The sequence below is a fragment of the Scatophagus argus genome, chromosome 13 (genome assembly GCF_020382885.2).
Source record: "Scatophagus argus isolate fScaArg1 chromosome 13, fScaArg1.pri, whole genome shotgun sequence".
NCBI classification, from domain to species: Eukaryota; Metazoa; Chordata; class Actinopteri; family Scatophagidae; genus Scatophagus; species Scatophagus argus.
This window is the reverse complement of record NC_058505.1, coordinates 22,773,987-22,794,189: the sequence shown is the minus strand read 5'-3', so window position 1 is coordinate 22,794,189 and position 20,203 is coordinate 22,773,987. Positions and strand designations below refer to the sequence as shown.

At 39.6% G+C, this 20,203-nt stretch overlaps 1 protein-coding gene and 1 pseudogene across 3 annotated transcripts in view; both read left to right on the top strand.

Moving 5' to 3' along the window:
* The first annotated feature begins 5,487 nt into the window (after positions 1 to 5,487).
* Positions 5,488 to 20,203, top strand: part of LOC124069356 (disks large-associated protein 1-like) — a 114,496-nt gene continuing 99,780 nt past the window's right edge. For all 3 annotated transcript variants that reach the window (XM_046408456.1, XM_046408455.1, XM_046408458.1), the window contains exon 1: positions 5,488 to 5,613. The gene's annotated coding sequence lies outside the window, so the exon portion shown is untranslated. The remainder of the gene's footprint in view (positions 5,614 to 20,203) is intronic.
* Positions 18,813 to 18,931, top strand: LOC124070093 (annotated as a pseudogene).

The window sequence follows — 20,203 nt, the reverse complement described above, 5'->3', positions numbered from 1 at the left end:
CTTAAGAACTGACCTTTTTATTGAGCCATAGCACAAACCACTGTTGTGCAGTGATGTGCTTTACCTTTGTACTGCTTAAAGCTTGTAAAATCACTAGAGCTCTGCACAGGAATGGACTGCAAGGTTGCAGACCAAGAAAAACTGCACTTCTGCAGAAGAAACACCTTCAAGGCAGACTGAAGTATGGCAAGGACAACCTAGAGAACGATTATGCATACTGGAAGCATGTCCTTTGGTCAAATGAGACGAAACTAGAGCTCTTTGGCCTTAGAGATGTTGCTTATGTTTGGAGAAAGAAGGGAGAGGTGTATAAACCAAAGAACACCGTTCCCACAGTGAAACACGGTGGTGGGAGTATTATGCTGTGGGGATGCCTCACTAGAACTTGGACATTGAAAATTGATGGGGTGAACTGAAGACGGAACAGAAGGCCATCAAATCTGGAGGAGCTTGAGAGATTTGCCAAAGAAGACAGAGACTTCAGAGACTTGTTGAAAACAAATGACTGCAGGCTGTTGTCCAGCAAAAAGGATACACAGTTGTCTGTTAGCATGGGGGGTTAGCGTCCAAAATAAAACTAGGATGTTTGAAAAAGCTGTGTAAAAAATTCTTTGCTCTGTTTAACAGCACTTTCATAGGGGGTCTAATTGTTTTTTTCTCATCTGTAGTCCTAATCTGTGGTCATAGACGGTTCACAGTGTGCACGCTGACCCATGCCCACTGCCAAAAGCGGCTACAGTGGCATCAGGCCTGGATCATGGATCAGTGGAAGAAGGTTGCCTGGTTCAAAGAATAACGTTTTCTTTTCCATTGTATGGATATCTGGGTGCATTTGTGTTGCTTATCTGGGGAAAACATGCCACCAGGATACATTATGGGAAGAAGGCAATCCAGCAGAGGCAGCGTGATAATTTGGAAAATGTTCTGCTATGAAACCTTGGCTCCTGCCATTCATGTGGATGTTACTTTGACATGTATTACGTACCTAACCATGACTGAGTACACCCTTTCATGAAAACAGTATTCCCTGATGGCAATTGCCTCTTTCAACATGATAATGTGCCCTGCCACACCGTAAAAATTGTATCGTTTGAGGAACACAATAACGTGTTTGAAGTGTTGCCTTAGCCTCCATATCTCAATCTAATTAAGCATCTGTGGGATTATGGTGAGTTCCATCTTTGCTCAAAAATCATTTTCCGAGTCATTTTCTGAGTTCCAAAGCTGGGAGTGACAAATGGAACATCCCCCAATGTCAGAATACCAACTCGTCAAGTTGGTCGTCCTCAGAGGATACTGAGTTCGCAAACTAAGATTGACTGTAGTAAAAGCAGTGGTTTTTCATGTTTTTTAAGGGTTTTGTCTTTTTAGTGTCCAATTTATTGAGTCATATACACAATACTGTCTTACTGTTTGTCACACCGCAGTGAGGCATTGCCTTGTTTTGGGCTTATGTCTCATGATTTCCTGTTTTATTTTGATAAGTAACTCTCCTCTCATTTCAGGTCACTTCCTCATGTGTCTTCAGTCTGATTGTCTCCCCGATTACCCGATTGTATCCACCTGTTCCCCATTTCCTCCATGTGTTCAAATAGTCTACGTTCCCCTTGTCTTGTGCCAGTGTGTTTTGTGTACGTTCACCCCAGCCTTGTTATTGCCACAGCCTCAATTTTTGCCTTGAGCTTCTTTCCTTTCTTTTGCCTCTGCCCCAGAGTGATTTTGTGTTGTAAGTTTCATAGATTAGGATTTATTCATAGTATAGCGATAGATTTGTTCATTTGTTTTCTCTTTCCTCTGTAGGAGTGATTTTTAGTTCCTTTACTTAATAGATAGTTTCTCCTCTGCATTCAGAGTGATTTTTGGTTCCTTTAATTATTTCCCTCCTGTTGGAGTGAGTCTTAGTTTTAGTGATTGTTGTATATATCATTTGTAATTTGTCGTAGCTCTTTAGTTATCTCTCTTCAGAGACTTATAGATTACATCATGTTGAAGACATGCTCAGGTAATTTCCTAGCCTTTCGATTTGACACTCTGTATGAGGTATCACCAGGCTGCTTTTTCTTAATAAAGTCAGCTTTATTATCCACCTTCTCTGTGTCTGAGTCCTGCCTGAGCCCTATCGTGTCACTCTTGCCTTATAGGCATGTAGCTTGTTATGCGTGAAATACTGTGTAATGTGTTGTTCATCAACTGATGCTGCTAACTTAGCTTGTAACCAATCGAGGTGGCTATAGCAACAATTGCTGATTAATGTTAAAATCTTTGTGTTATGGCAATTGGAACACATCCATACAGCCCCTACCTTGCAATTTACAGGACTTAAAAGATCTGCTACTGACGGCTTGGTGCCAGATACTACAACATAACTTCAGAGATCTAGTGGAGTCCATGTCTCGACGGGTCAAGGCTGTTTAGGTGACAAAAGAGGAACCAACTTGATATTAGGCATGTTTTCATAATAAACCTGCCCCTGATCCGTGTATATTAAGGCCTTTATTAGTTCTACAATGGAGAAATTCTCATATTCAGTTGAACACAGTAACACATTATGTAATGTTCAAACGGATAAACCTAATTATTGTTTTTTTGGTACATCCATTCTGATTTTGATGCCTGCAACACATCAGCAAAATCTGTTTGGAACATTCCACAGATAAACAGGTTCATTAGTAAAAGATGATAATATCATGATTGAATATGAAAGTGACATCCTCAAAAGGTTCAGTTGCTCACAAGCAAGGATGGAACAAGGTTCACCACTGTGAAAAACTACGTGGGAAAATAGTCCAGTCATCCAGTAGTTTAAGAACATTTCTTAGCGCACAATTGCAAGGAATTTAGGGATTCAATTCACCATATGCATTCAGTGAAATCTTTGAAGAATCTAGAGGAATCCAAAGAAAGATCTGCACCCAAAAGTCTGAAAACCAACACTGAATGCTTGTGACCTTTAATCCTTCAAGTTGTACTGCATTAGCTACCAACATTATAGTGTCATGAGTACTATTATGTGGGATCAGGAACACTTCAGCAAACCATTGTTGGTAAACACAGTTTGTCACTGCATCTACAAATCAAATCAAGTTAAGACTCTACCATACAAAGTGAAAGTCACATATCAACAACTTCCAGGAACACAGCCAACTTCTCCTCTGCGCCCAAGCTCATGATGAACTGACACACAGTGGATAAGTATTTCTAGCTGTTCTTAGAAATCATGGATATCATGTACTGCAGGCTAAAAAGGAAAAAGACCATCCAGATTTTTGCCGGTACCAAGTTCAAAAGTCAGCATCTGTGAAGGTATGTACATGAGTTAGTGCCTGTGGCATGGCTAACTTGCACATCTGTTAAGGCACCTTTAATGCTGAAAGGTTCATACAGGATTTGGAGTATCCGGACCACATATTTACACACACATAGCACAATGTTACAACAGTGTGGCTAAATAGTAAAAGAGTGCAGACACGAAACTGACCTGCATGCAGTCCAGACCTGTCTCCCACTGAAAATGTGTGGTACATTATGAAACGCAAAATACAACAGTGAAGACACTGGACTACTGAACAAATGAAGTCATATATTAAGTTAGAATAGGAATGTATTTTACTTTCAAAACTTCAACAATAATCGTCCACAGTTCCCAAACTTTTACTGAGTGTTGTTTTAAGAGAAAGTGATGAAAGAACATTGGTAGACCCTGTCTCATCTGTTTTGAAACATAAAACATTGAAGTGTATCAGTTTGAGCATGAACCATTTGTGCCATATAAAGATAAGATAACCGTATTAATACCTGGAGGAAAAATAGGTATTCAATTAAATACAGGTTGAAAACGATTTGCAAATAATTGCATTTGTTTTTGTTTTTGTTTTTGTTTTTTCATTTTACACAGTGTCACTTTTGTGGAATCAAGATTGTACTATACCGTCAAACCATAGTGTGAATGAGATTTGGGGAGCATAAACCTCAAATTCCTGTGCAGATAGATATGAATGAAACATACAGTGACCTTCATGGATGGTCTGACAACCTAGTTCTCTCTTCCAGAAGCAAAAGATTATATTAGGAGAAATCTGCCCCTTGATGTGAAGTGTGGACATTTGTGATATAATTACCAGTTTGCTTTAAATACTTTCAAAATACTCCTTTTGTACATGAATACATGAACTGAAATTAATTAATCTTGCATATCTGGTCTTACAAGCAACATGTCACAGCATTATCGTTTGCTCACTCAGTTGTATCAAGTCCACAGTGAAGTCCACTGCAGCTACAATATTCTAGTTCCATCATTGCTTCAAAATAAAGTTCTTATTTTTAAACTAAACTGTTTATCAGGGTGTCAGAAATTAATAATATAATTTTGTTCCACAGCTAAGTCACCAGTTTGTGGTTGTGGTGCATGGATTTATGTGCAAATTAATTTTGGTAATATGCACAGCCTAAGAACAATATAAATATAAGGGCCTTGGAGTGGTTGCTGCATTTCTACCTAATCTTGAGGCCCAGTCATGTAATAGATGTACAAATGCAGTTGCATACTTTTATTCTCTTATGTGATATTATGTTTACAGTGTCAATTTCTTAAAATTCTGCTCAATCAAATTACCACAAATGATATGACACAGTGGGAGCGGCACGGTGGTGCAGTGGTTTTAGGTTCGAATCCCGGTCTGGGCCCTTCTATGTGGAGTTTGCATGTTCTCCCTGTGCCTGTGTGGGTTTTCTCCGGGTACTCCGGCTTCCTCCCACAATACCAAAAACATGCACGTTAGGTTAATTGGCTACTCTACATTGCCCCTAGGTGTGAGTGTGAGAGTGTGTGGTTGTCTGTGTGTCAGCCCTGTGATTGATTGGCCAGTCCAGGGTGAACCCCGCCTCTCGCCCGTAGTCAGCTGGGATAGGCTCCAGCTCCCCCACGACCCTGACGGATAAGCGGTATAGAAAATGGATGGATTTATTTGACCCAGTCAACCTGGATCAGGTGGTATTGAACTAGAGCTGCTTCAAAGATAAAATCTAATCAAGGTGCAATTTATTATTTGTCAATCTGTCCCAGTTTAGAGAGAGCTGTGGAAAAACAATCATTAGTAACCTCTGAGTGGCACATGAATGCTCATAACATCTGCAAACACACTTCTCTTTCACTTTAATGTGGTCTGCACTTGGTGTCAGCATATAATCCTACCTGAAACCAGTCTGAGACAACCTATTTTGGGGGACTGATATAGCATATGTTCTGAATTTCAGCACACACGGAATTTATATGAGATGAGAAATTTTATTTGCCCATCATTAGAGTTAATATTTGGTTTTTTCCTTCCTTTGCCAACCGTCAAAAAACGATGCTTTTATTTTTCATAAGGAAGTCTTTCTGTCTAACTGTGGGTGCCTTGCCGCATTGACGGACCGCAGGCTTGCACCACTTGATGCCCCCGCATTCATACTAACGCGTCCACACATGCACACACACACACACACGCACGCACGCACGCTCACGCACATTCCACCAGTGACTCTGTTGTGATCGCCTAGCTCGCAGAAACGGACGTGCTTGTGGATTTAGCAGCTGGTGCCTCTGATCCACGATGATATGAAGAAGTGGTAAAGGTAAGCTGGACTTTAAACCCAGAATTGATGTATTCAGGTTCGAGCACGCGACGGACTCGGGATTCAACAGCTTCTTGACGAATGACTCACACCGGTAAGACAGGACCACCGGGCAGAAAATGTCCCTTTGACACAGCGAGTTTTCCAACGTTACAGTCATCATGAGCGGCCGCACGCTGCACATTCGCGTGGCTCTCGGCTGCATTGGCGTTAATGGAAGCTTCGGCATCAGCCCTGAGACGCGCCGTTCTCGCGCGTGGGGAGATTCATGCTCAAAGATGTAGAACATATAGAACACGTCCTGCATCTGTGTTCACGATACGGTCGCCGTTCTCATTTAACAACACCTTGTTTAATGTCAAAATATGAACGAAAGATCTCCTCAAAGGTTGACCTAATACACGTCCCAGTCATTTCAATACGAGTTAAAGTTTCTGAATTGCTCGCTGTCACAAAACATTTTCTGTGGGAGAAAAATGACAAGAAGCCAAAGCGATTATCCGCGAAGGTGCAGTGGTCTTCTGTCAGAAGGTCTCTGAAACGACTTCAGAAATGATTCGGATGAATAATATTAGCTTTACACACCACGAGATGAGAAACGTGATGACATTGGCTCCATTTCATAGATTCTACAACAACAGGGATCCCCAAGCCATATTGTAAAAGCTGCTTCCAGTGTTCATACGTCTTGCACAGCTGGAATGGAGCTGTGCTGCGGAGGAGAGGCAGAAGCTTATAGGCTTGCTATAGCACTTGATACTGAAGCTAGCTCGATCTAAATATTAAATGTGATGTCAGAAGTGCTGTGTGGTGCTGCGGATGTGCACTCTTGTGTTTTCCGCCTCACTGAGAAGTTGTGAGCTCAGAAGAGCTGGCGTCAGTTGTCGCCTGCGGCTGAGGATGAGAGGACAGGCTGATCCAAGCGTGTTTCTAATTCAAGAAGACCAACTGGTAATGATAACAGTGTGGGCAGCGTGTCAGCTCGGGAAGTATTATTGTTTTAATATAACAGTCCCACTCAGCACGGAAAGGTGAATCAATACAGAATCAGTTTTAGATTAGTTTTACTCACAGGATGCACTGAGCATGGCTTCTTCCCATATCTTCAATGTTTATGAATTCAGCATAATAGAATATTGTATGCTTCTTATTCATTAATGGATTTTGAATTTTCTGTTTCAATTTATTTTCGTTTCAGTTTATTTATATAGCACCTTATACAATCAAAATTGTCTCTAGATGACCTCAGAGCCTGAACCCCCGAGCAAGCAGAGCCTTGCCTCTGTTGTGCTAAATAAGCTAAAATTCACATATACTGGCCTTATTACAACAGCAGTAACGATAAAATGACATCACAGCGCCATGCTAGACAGGAAACAAGGACACAACATCTGAAGGGAGGGTAAGAAAAGCCCACAATGGTGCAAAGTAGTTCCAAAGAAAACTCACAGTCAGGTCTGTAGGTTATGCCCAGTTAGGAAAAGGGGTTGGGTATCATTAAAAAGAATTACGATACCAGTACCAAAACCAGTACCCATAAAGTCATACAGATACCAATACGTTATTTGATATTTTGGCACAATGAACTGTGAGCAACCCAGCGCTTGACTTCACCACATCAGAGACTGTAGGGGTTGTAGCTGCTGCGGATGATGTTGCATTAAACCTAAGAAGGCTTGCAGTGGCTGGCTGAATGTACATAGTAATTTTGATGCCAAGTCCTAGAAGAGGACCACAGTCTCTGATTGGTTGACAGCAGATTAAGAAAGGCAGGTTAAACATGAGACTCATACATTTACACACTTTTAATTTTGACGGTAAATGCCGGTGGTAAACTACCGAACTGTGCGGACACATTGCGTCCATCACTGCCCTAGTGCCAGCAGTGATGTCAAAACTTCGCCTGATAAGGTTATATGGCTGTGTTTTTGATGAAATGACCCTTTAAGACATGGCTAAGGTTAGCCTACTAACAGTTAAGGATAAAAAAAAAATGTTTTCACGGTGAAAGGAAACCAGCAGTGAGCATCAGTAGGAGACGGCATGAACACCCAGATTTCCTATGTCACACTGTAAGATTTGTATTCAGAGCTGATCTTTCAAATGGTGCCCTCACCTGTTCATAAAGCTGAAATAGTGTTTAAACTAACTCGAGGTGCGGTGTTTACCACCAGACAGGTGTGTCGTGGGCCGGTGAGTCTCTCCTGGTGTGTGTGTGTGTGTGTGCGAGGAGTACCAGCACATTGTCACGGTGCAGCTTGGCCAGTATAGTGTCAGCAACATACACACATACATAGAGTTAATAACTTGCTGTGAGATCTGACTTGATATGGGATGTGTGTGTTGTTAAATCCAAAAGGACAGAGTAAAGTCAGACACTGCTGACATTTGCAGGGGATGTAGCTCACCCTGTTCTTTTTTATTTCCCTGATGCTATACGACGAATTATGAATGAGTGTTTGAATTACGGTTTATTTTTATGGATTACACTGATGCTAACTTGACAAGAAGACTGTCGGCATACAGTATGACACTTTGTTGTTTGTTGTTTCAAGAGTAATTTGTTTTTGCGTACACGTAAGTAATTGTTAATATGTCATATTTCTTAAAGGGGATGGAAACACTTATTAACTGACATTCATTGACTTGGGTTAGTTACTGGTTTGATTACCTGTTTCCAATCTTATAATGTGAGTTTGCATTATGATCAGGCTAGTTACCTGCTCATTGTACTCAGTTTGTAACGGCAGCATGCAGTAAATGGTTGCCCTTTGTGTTTGCGTTTTTAAGACTACTTTCCTGACCATTGTTGTGCTTGATGGTGTTTTTAAAGACTCTTGGCGAAACTTAAAAGCTCAGCATTCTTTTTCTCAGCCTAACACTTTCTCACCCAGACAAAGACAATATACCTCTTTTTAATGTGACCTCCTGTTTCTGTCAGCTGCTGTGTGTTTGCCGTGTATGTACAGATTTGAGTTCACATAATGTAATTACCACTTACTTTTACTGCACTATTGATTTTGTCCTTGCTGCCCTACATTTTGGCAGCCATGACCCAATGAATTTGTATTTATCAAAGGCTGAAGTGACCTTACCCTGGAAATGACTTAATTTCAGGTCTGTCTCATCATAAAAGGTTTATTAGCTAGGGAGACATTCCACCACCACTGTTCATGCTATGCCTGTAAAAACAATCGAGTGAAGGAGAAAGTTCAGAGGAAATGGCTGTGCTGATTATTTCTGCCCTCAGTTTGAGCTCTTTTGGTGCTGTCTCAAGTGCCGTTCGAGAGAACAAACAATTCCAATACATTAGCTAGTTGAGGAGTCACCCACAGTGTCAGAGTGAATTCCTGTTGGTACTTTCACTGCGCTTGGTTTTGATGCGCCGCTTAGACAACACATTTGGTGTGAACACAATGAGTAGCTTAGCACTTTGAATATGACATGACAAGTTCTTTCTGAATGGTCTGTTACTCCTCCAGTGTTAGTTCAACTCAGTGTGTGATTCTCACTGCACTCACTTATTTTGTGATGGAGTTTTTAGTTTCTGGTTTCCGCTTGGAATTTACTTCAACCTGTTTTCAACCATTTGGGCTTTTTTTTTCCCACAGCACCCATAGATATGTTTTTCAGTGTTCTCTCTGTGCCTGAGTGGGTGTTCTTCCTGTTCTGTAAATATGGACATCAGCCTAATTGTGTATTCTACATTGCCCCCAGGTGTGAGTGTGTGCCTGTGTGGTTGTCTGTGTGTCAGCCCTGTGATTGATTGGCCAGTCCAGGGTGTACCCCACCTCTTGGCCGTAGTCAGCTGGGATAGGCTCCAGCCATTTCGCTGCCTGCGATTGAAGGGTAAAAAACTCTGCAGCAACCACCAACCTAATTGACATATACATATATAGATACATATATGTATCTATATACGTATATGTATATATATATATGTATATACATATATATATTTATATTCATTTATCTGCCATACCCAGTTGTGTTATCCTCTTGAGCACCTTTAAAGCCTTTATGTATTGTACTTGGTTGTTGTGTGTATTTGCACACTTTTCCTAAATGCTGTGCATGTGTTGCCAGATTGATTTTTCTTAAATTGCATGTGTTTTGTGTTTTGTTTTTTTTTTTAAGTTGCTGTGGCTCTCTTGGCCACTATAGACATGAGTGTTATGTGTATATCATACCCAGATCTACAAAAAAGCCTCTGAGTGCTATGACCTAAACCGAAAATGAAGTTGACCATTTTGAAATTTTGGCCCATTTTTGTGATTTACAAGCATTGTCCTTTAACAAACTCCTCCTAGAGATTTTGCCCAATCAACTTCAAATCTTAATAACCTCAGTTGTTCAAATGATGTTGAAGTGTAGCCATAGCAATGTGGTGGATTTCAGTGTTTCATTATGAAAAGGAAGCTGTTCAAACTCCCAAACTCAGGTTGTTGGCCAGATCTAGCCTACTCTAGCCTTGATGATGTTTTAATGTGAATATTGTGTTTTTGTTGGGGTTAGGGATGTTTGAAAACTCATGAAACTTGACACAGGTTTTAAAAGTGATGAAAATTGAGGTCTCATGGCTCTCAGACTAAGGTATTAAAAATAGGCTGATAGCGCTTCCGAAAAAATTTAAGTATGTAGCCCTTGCAATATATTTTATCTACATGGACAAAATTCCATGGTGCCATAACCTCAACTCAAACAGGAAGCTAGCAATTTTGAATTTACTGTGCAATATAGGTTCATTTTTGATACAATGTACCGTAACGAATTCATCCTTCAGATTTAACTTGATCGGCAGATTTGGTTAGTCTTAAGATCGTACTGATGTAAAGTTATTCACCTTTCATGTTCGCTTTGAATAGCATAGCAGTGGCAGAGAGGTGAATTTCAACGTGTCACCATGACAGAAACTCACTGAAACTGAAACACGATGACTGATCTCGTTGAAATTTCTCATGTTTGATAAGATGCTTTGGTTACACCTGTCTTCAGTGTCTGATCAACTTCACTGTGTTTCAAGGAAGATGAATTCACCACAGTATTGTAGTCGAATCACCAAACTTCGAGTTCGAGTCCAGTTTCGAGTTCCCAGTGTTGGACTCCCGAGTGGAGTCCAAGTCGAGTCCACTACTGATCCGATTCAAGTCCAATCCAAATATATAACTGAACTTAACGTAGATATTATCTTATGCCAACTCACTATGTTACACAACTTGTTCCTAACGAGGCCTCTTTTTGTGACTCCTCCTTGAAAATGACATGCCCAAATTAAAATGAGTATATCTCAGCAACTACAATGTGTATCTGAATATTTTTTTTAAAGGTAACACATGTGAGGTTATTGTAGACGTGTGAAAATAAGTATATATGTCACCAGGTCAGAATAAATCAAGATGACACACAACATAACATAACATAACAATAAAAAAAATTATTTCTGCCTGACAAAATTTTACACTTTTAGAGTGAATATCTCTCTGGATTCATGCAGTGAAAATCTAGAAACTCTAGAAAACCACTGTACAAAGTCTCCTTCCTATTTTGAAGCAGAGAGGTTTTAGAGAGGTTTTTGCAGAGGAATTTCCAGGTGGACTCTCCATTTGGCACATTCAGGCACACCTGTGCCATCTGAGATTTCTCAGCTACCAAACTGTAAAACTTATTTTATGTGATTTATGTGTCACTATGGGTATTCATTCCATCAAAATATAACTGTGTTGGGGTTTGTTTTGAAAAAATTCCCCTTTGCTCCCATACCCACCCCATTTAAAGGAAACTGTCTAGAACAATGAATAAAAACGTGAGGTAAAATGGTGGTAAAAACTGTGGTGGAGGGTTGTCTCCTTCACATGAAGACACAGATGGCTGGCAGGGGTGGGGGAGATGATGTGCCACAAATAGACCTATTTGGTGGCTCATAATCTTCGTCGTCAGCATCATCACTCACATTATCACTGTGGAGCCAGTCATCATTTATCAATATATCCAGCACTTCTGATGTTGTAAAACACGTCTTCTTTCTTTTTCATTTTCTAAATGACAAGCTAGCAAACAAGCCCAAATTGTCTCTGTAACTACTTCGCTACAGGCGTCATGCTCCCCCAGGCGTATAAGTGGTTTTAACCGTGCAGGTCACTCTCCATGTTTACACAGGGCAATATCTCGGGAAGCCATTGGTCGATTTGGATGATCGACACCTTTATGGACTCGTCACAGGCAAGAGAATCAATTTGCAAATAATGCCTCTCGATTGGTTATTCAAAAGTAAGGACCCAAAGATAACCGCCCATCTTGAGCCGGGGTCTGCTCTGAGGTTTCTGCCTTTTAAAAGGCAGTTTTTCCTTGCCACTGTCGCCAAGTGCTTGCTCAAGGGGGAATGTTGGGCTCTCTATATTACGATTTAATTAAAGAGTTTGGTCTAGACCTGCTCTAATTGGAAAGTGTCATGAGATAACTTTTGTTGGGAATTGAGGCTATAAAAATAAACTGAACTGAATTGAAATTGAAAGATTGCCTATATGAAGAGATGGAAACTCTCCTCGCTTACATTTATGTCTAATGGAAACAAAAACAGCTCGAGAGGGCGAAAAATGATTTCAACTCTACACAGAGACATGGATTACTAGGAATTGAGTGGAGTTTTGGACTGGAGTATGATTTATGCAACCTGATCTCACAGACATATGTGACATACACACGGATTGTTGACACTGCATTACATGGTACCGACACGAAATGTGGTAAAATCACATGTGGGCACCACGGAATAAAGGCATAGCCTAAATGGAAAGCCTGTACACCTGGCGATCGCATATATGACGTAATGGTCACCAAACTGATGCTACCAGAGCTAAACACATCTCCTTTTCCACATCTACAGCTCTCAACATGATCAGAGTAATTTCGATTTTCACCCTTTTCAATAATTCCCCTCATTTTGTGGTCAGAGATTAAATGTGCCCAGTTGATTACAGTGATGCTGCTTAAGTGATGTATATTTTCTGCGACGATATTTCATTGAGAGATTTCACCTAAATAAATGTTTCTTTACATAGCTTTTACGAACGCAGAATATCTTTATTTAAATTGACAAACATAATTTGTGTTATGCATGATACAACTCAAACGGGATCAGAAAATAATGCCATCCTCCCTTAGAACTGTAACCTACTTTTTGGATGAAATCAATTTATGTTTTTCTGGCATATGCTGTAGACCTATAGGTGGTGCTTTCATTTTGAAGGAGATCGGAAGTATTGTTGTTGTTGGTATGCAGACTTTGTAACGTTCCAGAGAGAGTTGAAATAAACAGACGCACGTTTTGGTCATTCATTCAGCAGAGCCTCCGTGTTTTATTTTTATAATACAAAGTATAGGCGTATATAGAGATTGCTCGGTTAACTATTTAGTATCGTAATTTTGCAAAATTCAGAACTGTCCTTCTTTGGTTTTAAAAAAAAGTAATTATTAATGAATAATTATTATTGTTATGTGTAGGCCTGTGATAAATGTCGTTGATGTAATAAAGGAATTTAGAACATGGCACCAGCTGTATCGTACAGATAGTTTAATTTACATGGTTAATTAATACTTTGGCTCCAACATCTTCTACATATTTATATCTGTCAGTCGTTTGTCAATCAATGTTCCTGGATCTTCTATTGACAACATATAACAACGAGGTGATCCCCTAAACTTCAGAGGGCTTTTCATAGCTTTTGTCAGGTTCAGGTTTATTCAGGGTTGTTATCCAAAACAAGGAGCTGCATATCTGATTATGACATGTGACAGAGTTCTTCAAGAGCTTTCAAGAACACTTGGAGCCATATTGCTGACCAATTGTATTCCAGAGTTATGGCCAATTAGATTTGAGAGGTCAAAAGGTCAAGGTGAACGTCATACAGTCTAGTCATACAATCACTGTGTCATTGGAAGAATTAACACAATGGGCTTAGATTCTTTGTTGTGACTTGTGTGTATTTATGTGAAAGTATTTGTTCAGGGTAAACAATCCTGCTTTGAACCTTATTACTGGAGAAGTGCCTACTGTAAAAAGTGGGGCAAGCCAGCCAGATGGATGGATGTGTGTGTGTGTGTGTGTGTGTGTGTAAGAGAAACAGAGAGAAAGAGATGGGATTCCCCATTTGTCAGCTGATGCTTGTGTTCCCCGATGACCTTGGGGAAAGACAAATGATTTGATCTGAGTATCCTGTCATACTGACAAACAGTGCCCATGCGCTGATAGAAACATGTAAAGTCATCCTCTAATAAGCTGAGTTAATATTTACGACCATACTAAAGCCAGCTGAATAAACCAAGTGAACAGGAAATGAGTTCATACGTTCTGTAACGAAATTGTATTCATACCTGCATAGGATAGGCGGAACAGGATATTTTTAGGAGGGTGAGAGTAGTGCTAACGTATCATGTTGTTTGTGTTTAAATGAGCTCCAATGCACCTGAGTCAAGAGACTGAGAGACTGAGACACTGTTGGTCCAACTGGGAGGACTGAACCAGCTGCAGACATGAGGGAGGCTCAAGCTTTTCCTCTGCCATGCAGTCACTGAGGGGTGTGTGTGTGTGTGTAAGAGAGAGTTTTAAAGATGAAGCTATAGTATCGACCTGCACTTCACTTTTTTTTAATTGATTATTCCAAAAATTAATTTTAATTACTGATTGCAATTGATTATCATTAACAATTAATTTATATAAAATAAATATTGAACTATTTTATTCAGTCATCTTCTCTTAAAAACAAATAATACTCAAGAACTGGATTCAAAACCTAAATGGTTATGACAGATTTATTTCATCATGAACATTACATAATTAAGATAATCCTTGCAAAGTAAGGGCGGCTCACTCATTACTGACTGATATTCATGATAAGTAATTTGATTGGTGGTCTATGAGGGATAATCAGAAAAGTCAGTCAGACAAACGCAGGACAGTTTCTGAGAAGTGTCACTGTGTAATGCAACGCTCTGACTGTCTGACAGAATCCTTAGCCAACCAGACAAGACAAAATGCTTTTGGGACAAACAGACTATAGCTCAGTAAATGACAAACTTACCACAATGGAGCACGTCTTCTTATACTGTTACTATAGTTACAATCAGTGACTGCTGGCTACTCAGTGGCCTACGGAAAATATGAAGATTCTGTCCCCTGTGGAGACGATCCATCTATCCATGGACCTCGCAAATATGTTGCTCTGGTTAAACCAAGAGATCAAAGCAGATTTACATTGATATTGAAGGGAACTGTTAGTTGTTAGCAGGTTAGCAGCAGATTCATGTAATGTGTTTGGCTAAGGGAGCTAACAGCTAACAGAGCTAATAGCTCACAGTGGAGGTAAACATGCAGCAGGACTGAGAGTTTTTGTTCAGGGGAACATAAAGTGTTCCACAGTGAACTGCAATTTAATGTGACAACACAAGTTTACACTAAATACATGTACTGAAGTACTACAACTGAGTATATTTTGGATATGAAAGTATTTTGAGTTTGAGTCACAGGCACTGTATAGTTTACGTTCAACGAAAAGGCGAAAGTAACAAAATACAAGCTGGGGCCCAGTGGTGGAGTGGTGGCTTCAGGACATAAAAGACCTCAGGATAAAGACTAAGACAACTGACACTGAGACATAGAGTTTTTACCAAACTTTGTCACAGTGAATTCTGTCATCCTCCTTTTTTTTAAAATTTTTAAAAAAATTTTTTTTTTATTTTAAAGTAACTTTTCATTTTGATAAAAGAAATTCTTGGAGTTAATCAAAATAAATACAATTATTTATTACCTCAATCTTTAATTGTATTTTTATGTCACTAATAACAACTGTGGATAATTAAATCAAGCCAAGCCACCAGCGATTGGTGAAATTTGTGCGTAGCAGTGGTCCTGTTGTGATGAGTCACTGTTGCCTCTTTGTCTGAATTACTCTCTGTCTGAATTTTACTTAAATTTGCTTGTCCATACTTTGACAGTGCACAGGCATGCTTCTTTGCAAATCAGCATATTTCTGTATTTAGTGATGTCAGTACGTCATCAGCCCTGAGGTCGTATGTCACTTCTGTAGATCAGTATCAATCTCACACCAGATGGTGACTGACTGTCAGCTAATCTTTGTCATGCAACACTCAAGAGTGAGTTGAAAGATATTTTGGGGACATAAAAACCAATGACACAGGACAAGGCCAAAGGCTATTTCACTGTTAAGTTCAGACCATGAGGCTGTGGCTATTTACCCGATGTAATACATACCAGTGCTGACCGGGGACGTCCCTAACTCAAAAATGTTTCAAAAATTTGCTTGTTCAATTTTTTGCAGCATAACTTAGTTATAGAATATAGTCTTGTTAAAAAACGTATTATTACACAAAATACATTGATTCATGTACTTTCAATATGTCTACGTTTATTTTCAAAAACTCAAAAGCTTTGATTTTTTTTTAGAACAAACCAAAGTAGTAGTTCTGCAGCAGAGTGAGAGGTTTATTTGAAGCAGACTTATAGCAGAGGCAGGCCTTTATTTCTTATTACTTCTGTAAGCAATAACTTCTCCTAGAGAGAATATTTCTTTGTCTAGCCTTTCCAAACCCAAGCCAATTCCAGAGACCAGAGGCTTAAAGTTGTAATTCTGTATATTTTACAGTTTATATATTTTGTTGGTTTGTGCAGTACTCCCACCTAAATTATCTCAAATATTTCCAAACATGTTCAAAATCAGAAATTTAATTTTATTGAAGTACATTTCATTTTTTTTGCCTGTCACTATAACTTCCAGAAGAGAGCCAGATAGTGATGAAGGAAGTCAGAGAATGTGATTAAAGGTAACCTGAAAAAAACAAACAAACAAACAAAAAAAAAACCCAAAACCTTAAAACACTACCTCATCTGGGAACATAATTTCTGTGTGAGTAATGTCAAATAGATTTTCATCAGCTGTGGTGGTTGTTAAACAGTTTCCATCAGTGGGCCTCAGAGTGCTTTCTAGTGGGCTGCACAGGCAGTGGTCTTGCCAAATGGTTAGATTTAGGTAATTTCCAAAGCTTATTTTATATCTAAACGTACTAAATAGGCCCTGCGATTGACTGGCGACCAGTCCAGGGTGTACCCCGCCTCTCGCCCGTAGTCAGCTGGGATAGGCTCCAGCTCCCCCGCGACCCTGACGGATAAGCGGTATAGACAATGGATGGATGGATGTACTAAATAATTTTCATTAGTATAAAACATCAAATTATAATAAACTGCCCAGTTACATTTAAATAGCACCACACTAATCATTGCACATCATCAGGCAATGAGAAACTGTTGGCTAATGTTCCTCAGATGAAACTTTTGAAATGACCACAAACTATTGTGACTGTTGTCATATCATCAGAGGAAAGGAACAAACTGAAAGCAACTCTAAATGTTATTACTCACCACACCATGACAGAACCACATTATTTCCCACAATCCGACCCCAGTGTCATTGAGAGTAAGCAGAATATTGCAGCTGGCAGTGGCATAAAACATGTTTACAGTCTAGTTTATTTTTCTCCCTTTTATGTCATGTAAAGTGCTTTTTCTTGTGTATTTGTAAAGGTGGTCCTATTAATTATTTTTTAATAATCATAATTCACAAATGGTTGAGAACAATTCAACACTTAAGACTACAATTCCCATTTATGATTTCAATCCCAGTTGATGTGGCATTTCTGTGGTAATGGCAATGAGTAATCAGTTGTCTGGTTTCAAGCCACACACTGTACCAGTTGTGAACGTTGCCACCTTGATGTCACCCATCACCCGCCCATAGTTTGTGGATTACTGTTTTGAAGCCTCGAGTTTGAGATTTTGGCCTTTACCATCTTGGTTATTTGAAGCCAGAGATGACCGCATTCGGCCAAGATGGTGGAGCTGGGGGGAAACGAGGGGTAACACAGATTACCAGCTCAGCCAGGTTCCATTAGCACAGCAAACGCTAAGTTATAAGCTAACACTAGTGCTAACTAGTTAGCTTGGTTAGCATGGAGTTTGTTATTTTTATAATGAAATGTACTCACTGGAAGCATTCAGCAGCAGACTTCTGTACAACCAATCACTGAAGACATTTTTAGGCAAACAAAACATTACAGTTAACTTTTGTGAATTGAAAATACTGTGTGAAAGGGTTAAAGTTCTAAGTTGAAAACAAGGACAACACTGCAAAACAAATTCATTGCCATTTTAATGAAGCCTTGATCCTGATTCACAGATTGGTGTGGTTGTAGCTTGTCAGTCACAGGGTTGCCACACTGTAAAGGGTTGTCCTCACTAACAATGTTAATTCTGACTATAACTGTAATAATTAAAAAGAATTGTTCTAACTCAAATGGATGGTAGTCCTCATCACAACCAAAACAACAACAGTGACAGTGTCAAATGATATTGTTATATTGTTGATCGCTTTCATGTGAATGAAAGAAAGAATGACAGCCAATCAAAAGCCAACCATGTAGAGCTCATAATATTAGTTTCTTACTCTAGCTGACCTATTTTGTGTAAACTCATTGATGACAGTTAGGAAATACTTTTTAGATGGTCTACTCTTATCACTTAGTCTGAGCTATTGTGGTATACAGCTCATTAAAAGCTCATAACTAATGTAATATTAGGCTGCAAATTACACATTAAAAGGTCATCTTACCTGAGACATACTGAACAGTCTTTGGCATTTATGGGGTCTTCTGAAATTTGTTTTGTACTTACTGTTATCCTTACGTCCACTTCTTTTATACCTTCCGTACTCCTCATCCTTCCTTTCCTCCTGTGAAAGTGATTCACTATCCCTTAATAAAAACAATACACATTATAATAGCAATCAGTAGAAGAAGAAGTCATGTCTAAGAACAGTAAGGCTGGTATCAGTGAGTTTTGGAAAAATTCCTGGTCTGCCCCCCCCATCCCCTCAAAGTCATGTAATCCAATATTAGAAACAGTCCTACCCATTAATTAGCACCATGGCTTGCAGTAGTGGAAGACACCCAGCTATCTATGTAGAATTCATTCAGTTGGAGCAAATGTCTACTGTCATCCCACCTACTCTTTTATTTACCTACATAAAGTCCTGTCTGTATTCCGATGAATCACTCTCACAGCTGAAACAAACCAAGTAAAGCAAATCATTTTTAAACTCAAATCCATGTCATTTATGGCACGTCACCAAAATACTTACGGCCATACCACCCTGAACACGCCTGATCTTGTCTGATCTCAGAAGCTTAGCAGGGTCGGACATGGTTAGTACTTGGATGGGAAACCGCCTGGGAATACCAGGTGCTGTAAGCTTTTTTTGGGGGGCAGCCGTGGCCTAGAGGTTGGAGAAGCGGCTTGTGATCGAAGGGTCACCGGTTCGATTCCCAGACCGGATGGGCAGGGTGTGGTGGAGGGATTAATGCGACAAATGCTCCCCCCTCCGGCTGATGTGCCCTTGAGCAAGGCACTTAACCCCCCCAATATGCTCCCCGGGCGCTTGGTGCTGCCCACTGCTCCTGTGTGTGTTAATTTGCCGGGTGTTGCATGTGTGCTCAGCTAAGGATGGGTCAAATGCAGAAGACAAATTCAGTGTGTGTATGTAAAAATATATATACTGTCAATAAAGTGATTCTTCTTCTAAAATACCTAGGTAATTGATTTCTTGAAATGAATAGGAGCCCTCACAATATAAGATCAATCAATCAACTCAGACTGCCGGATTGTTTTTTTTGTTTTTCTGTGGAATTCTTTCAGATGAAGGATAATAAATTATTGGTAAACATGTCGTGCTCTGCATCCTATCATACACAGCTTTGTTCATGATATTATATATTTTAAAGGCTAGAAGTTTTACTGAAGGATATCCTTTAAAGTAAGTACATTTGCACCTCTCTTTTGTGACCTTCACCTGTTTTTGTGTATTTGTTGTTTTTATTGTTAATTAGGTCATATAATAGACTTTTGACTTCCTGCCACCATATGATGTCACACAGGCGACTTGTATCGCTGCCTCCTCCAACAGATGCTGTACTGGGGCAGGTCTCTGGTGAATTAACCTCTGCTAATGTGCGTGTGTGTTTGTGTGTGTGCGCACTAATGGATGGATATAGGGAAGGATGTATACAGAGCTTTGAACTCTTTGAGATCCCTGCTGGTAGGGTCGACTTGTGATGAATTTCAAGCACAGTAGGGCCTTTACAGGATAAAGGTCACTTACTTGATCTGTCTTATTGGTAAATTAAGGCGTAGCTGAAATTGCCCAATTAAAATCAAGGTGATCCATACAGTTCTGTGGGTCCTGATGGCCTGTTTGTTTGAAGGTCCAGTGTGTAGTAGTAAGTAGTAAAGTATACTGTATATAATCTGAATTAAAAAAACATATCCTCCAGGAGTTTTATGAATATTTTATTAAATTGTAATAATTTTGTGTTTATTTGTGTGCACACTACCGGAGCCTAATGTTGGTTGCTAGCTAACACCTAATGTACAGGAATTTTTTCTCTTCGGGGGACTCCCAAAAATCACTCATGCAAATAAACACAAACACACCACAATCTATCAATCCATTTTCTGAACCTCTTTAGG